Source organism: Lolium rigidum, chromosome 7, assembly GCF_022539505.1.
Source record: "Lolium rigidum isolate FL_2022 chromosome 7, APGP_CSIRO_Lrig_0.1, whole genome shotgun sequence".
NCBI lineage: Eukaryota > Viridiplantae > Streptophyta > Magnoliopsida > Poales > Poaceae > Lolium > Lolium rigidum.
In genome coordinates, this window is record NC_061514.1 from 322160040 (window position 1) to 322165017 (window position 4978).

The window sequence follows — 4978 nt, forward strand, 5'->3', positions numbered from 1 at the left end:
CCATAGGTAGCACACATCACTTACACAAGAAATAATATGGAGACTGGACCATTTAAACTTAAGTGAATAGAACCATGAGACATCCACAACAGATACATACGTAAAATGGCATAAAACAAGCACACAAGAATGAACCAGACAAACTGAGTAACAAACAAAGGGGGAATGCGCTAGGAATTAGAAAAAATCACTAAACGAAAACAAGAAGCACCTAGCACCGCTGGAGTATACCAAAATGATCAGGAATGAGTGTTGTTGGTTTGGTCGAAAGGGCAACTCATTGCCAAGAGAGTGAAATAAAACATCACTCTCTTACCCCTTGATCTCTTTATGTACACCTTGCACAAATAGGAGCATAATGTCATAGGCTTATCCAACCCCCGAGGTTACATCGCGACACCGATAGCCAGCGAGACGACTGGAAGGCAATGTTCACCAAGACGACCATTGCATGCACCTCTTCTTGACATTGATCTCAAAACTTATCACGAAATGAGCAACCCCAAAAAATAACGAGACACAAGATACACCATCAGACTAGCCACAATGGAAGTATCATAAGTAGTATCATGCATGCCATGTTGGCAGAAATCTGATGTGTCACATCAATTAATGAGGTGAGAGATGAGAGTAGTATCATAATATGATACCGTATCATGACACATAAACCTAGAAAACTTCATGACAAATACATCATGTACACACATTTGCATTGAGATTCTACAAAACATTAAATAAGACATAAGTATGATACCATATTATGATACTATGCATTGTGGAGGTGGTATCACAAACTAGTATCATGTACATGATACTAGTGTATGATACTTCCCATTGTGACTAGTCTCAAAGGACCTCGATCAACTGACACCTTGGTGCCAACATAAATATCTTTGCAAGGCTCTGCTCTACCTCCCCTTGGGCCCATCCTAAAAACACAAGATATTAAAATGAAGGAAAAATATAACGAACCTTTTACTTATTTTTAGCACAACATTAGGATATTATGGCGAGTGAAACTCATGCATGAATTAAGAAGTAAAGTACCAATATAGTTTTTCAAATAAAGTTTTTTTTTCAAAAAATCAATACCATATATATTTATAGTGCCAAACATTACATAATAGAGATAACTGAGCTTTCACAAAATAAAGTCTAAAAGAAACAAGCAGATATTAAAAAAATTCTTTCATGACATAATCTTATATTTTTATAAAGATAACTCAAGAAAAATAGCATAGATATCAAACCAAAAACATGTACTACCTCAATTTATAAAAGAATGTCGCAAGTTTGTCTAAATTTAGATGTATCTAGGCACTCTCTTTAGTGTATAGATATATCAAAATTTAGACAAATCACCGACATCTTCTTATGGAATGAGGGAGTACATATTAGAAGATTCTCCCATATTTTAATGTGTAAGATAAAGTTTGTATGGTCCAACTAGATAACATATTATAAAGAATGAACATGAGGATTTTGGTCTGCTAACCCGACGAGTTGCCAGTCCTCCGATTTTTAAGCAACGACGGATGGCAGATGATATGTTTTCACTGGGTCACCCTACACAATATTAAGGTCATCCTTATTTAGATCCGGCAGATGAGAAACAAATCAAGAAACGTGTTACATTGACCTCTTAAAGGTACAAATAATGTGCATATTAATGAGGCATTAATTGAAATGGAAAATGATATTTTTTTCACTGGGTCACCCTACACAATATTAAGGTCCTCCTTATTTAGATCCGGCAGATGAGAGCAAGTACAATAGAGTCCAGTCAGCTGACTATAAGACATTAAATAATATCTTTTAGATGAGTTGAAGGAGAGAGAAGAGGAGAGAGAAGGGAGGTGGGCTACTATGCAATAGCCAGCTCTTGCACGTGCTCCTAGGCACCTTGTGAGAGTGAAAGGTGGGCCATATATTAGTAAAGTACTACATTCTTATAGCCAACTATTGTACATGTTAGCTATATGATGACTACAAATGATATGACATCTTGTTATAGCCAACAGCTGGCTATACTATTGGAATTGCTCTGAGAAACAAATCAAGAAACGTGTTACATTGACCTCTTCAAGGTAAGAATAATGTGCATATTAATGAGGTATTAATTGAAATCCTGCAATGAAATGTACAAGCTAATAAAGCTATTGAAGAGGTTCAAGATATGACAGATTTTTGTCTTACTATATACTACCTCCATCTTAAACTCTTATATTATTTTTTAGAAAGTCAAACTATGTCAAGTTTGATCAGATTTTTACCAAAACTCATTAACATCTACTCCCTCCGATCCATTAATTGATTTTACTTTGTCTAGATATGGATGTATCTAGTTAACAAAAACATATATTCCCTCCGTTCTGATTTAGTCTACATCTTAGAAAAAATGAGACAAACTAGTATTGCATTTATTAGTACTACTTAGATATGTGAACAATCAATACAAGCTACATTGAAAATAAAAACGTCCAATGAAGATAGCAAAACCACTTCGTGTTTAGTGCTGTTGTTGACTAAAAGCTAGAATTAGAGTATTTGAGAACAAAATTTGAGGCTAGAATGTAGACTATTTCAGAACGGAGGGACTACATATATCCGTATCTAGATAAAGTGGGGTCAATTAATTGGGATCGGAGGGAGTAAAATGCATAATCAATATCATTACATAGATAATAAAATATTTTTCATATGGTATCTATAAAATGTCATATTTGTTGATAGATTCTTCTAAAGTTGGGTCAAACTTTACTTGATTTGTCTTTTCAAAAAATATAAGCCTTAACCTTTGAGACGGATGTAGTATGTAACATAGTCAATGCTATAATGTACTCTTGATTACGATTTGTCATTTTACTAGTGTTCCTTCTTACACAAGCAAGATCACAAGCATACCCACTCGTACGTCACAGATATATGGATACATCTATAATTAGCACAACTTTATATCAAACGGAACTAAATAATCATGGTAGACACATCAAGTCAACCATACATTTGTCTTTAGCCAGCCTGAACAATTTTAATTAAATGAATGGAACCACAATACATACACAGCGGATACAAATTAACACATTTTAATTAAATGAATGGAACTATGATACATACACAATGGATACAAACTGTAGGTAGCACACATCACTTACACAAGGAATAATATGGAGACACCATTTGAACTTAAGTGAACAGAACTATAAGATATACACAACAGATACATATGTACTGTAGCAACACGTATACAAGAATGAACAAAACAAATCGAGGAAGAAAAAAAATAGGGGAATGAGTCTAGTAATTAGAAGGAAAAAACACTAAGACAAAATAAGAAGCATCTAGCACCACTGGAACATACCAAAAATATCAGGAATGAGTGTTGTTTGTTCAGTCGAAAGGGCATCTCATTGCCGAGACAGCAAAAAGAAACGTCGCCCACTTACCTCACGTCCTAAGCTTATCCAACCATCAAGGTTACATCGCGACATCGATAACCGGCGACACGACTGGAAGGCAATGTTCCACGAAGACAACCATTGCACCTCTTGTCGGCATTCAGATCAACACTTACCACCAAATGAGCAACCCCGAACAATAAGCAAAATAATGAGACACCACATATGCCATCGAATGGCCTCGATCAACTGACACCTCAGTGCCAACATGAATATCTCTGCAAGGAGGTCAACCATCAGGGTAGGCATGGAGTCGTAGAGTATTGCATGGAGACTAGAGCTTATCAGTGGCACCTATGCCAGGTGCAATAGACATATGTGGGTTCAATATCAACGTGTCCAAGGAATAAAACAATGCACATGCAGGTCATGGTAGAGATTTCACCCATACCCAGTTCACACCTAGCTGCAAGCTAGACCTCAAGCGGCAACGGCACTCCCATGGAGCAAAGCCCAACATTGACGAGAGGAGATATTCCTTCGGGAAGTCTCGAACGAGGATTTTGATGCCTCGAGGAGACATCGTCACGGAGCTTTCGCCCGGAACACCGCACTTCATCTCGAGAACCCAACAAATACTCTGAAGACCACCACACATGGATTTGAAAATGGGAGCACCGGTGCACCTCTTAGGACTGAGGCCGGCGATGTCCTACGCCCAAGTGTATTGAACACCTCCGCTGGATCGACTTGGTTGAGCCGAGGAGATGCGGAGGCACCAAGCTTCTGATCTACGGCGGGCATGACGAAGCTATCACGGCCAAGACAAACATACGGCCTGGTTGATCGTAATTGATGGATAGATGCAACCACTAGTGGAATATGACACAGAAAGTGTAGCGCCCATGGTTATATCACCAAAAGAACGAGAGGGGGATCAAGATCAAAAGAGATAGGGTGGATGACTTAATAGGGAAAGATAATGCTAGATTAACTATAACACCCACATATTAAGCTTTAGAAGGGTTCATGCTGCTGATCATGTTTGTTCGAAAACACCAACTACAAAAGGTAGGCGCAAATTTACAAATACACCACACACACACATGAACGCACTCCCGCAAAGCTTGAATGTACTTGACCGAAAACCCCTTGATCGTGCGAGAAATTTAAATTATCACAGTTCTTAGGGCATCTCCAGCGGCGCAACGCAAACGGACGCTCAGCGACCGTTTTCATCCGCCGTGACCGGAAATGCGTCCGGCACCACTTCCAGCGGGGCGACGCAAAGTGACCGGGCCGTCCGCGGAGACGCAAACCTGGCCCAAATATGCGCCTCGGATGCGTTCTGCGGACGTCCGAAAACGTCCGCTCGCGTCTGGCGGACGTTTCGTCGGGCCCGCCTGGCAGCGACCCTGCGTCGATGCGTCTTCTCAAACGCGCCAGCGACTGCGCCGCTGCGTCGCTTCGGCACTCTGTGCCACGTTAGTGGCGACGATGCCTCGGCTGCCGAGCGGCCGCCCACCTCCGTCAACCACGTTAATGGCGACGCCACGCGTCCCGCGGCCACCGCATGCCGC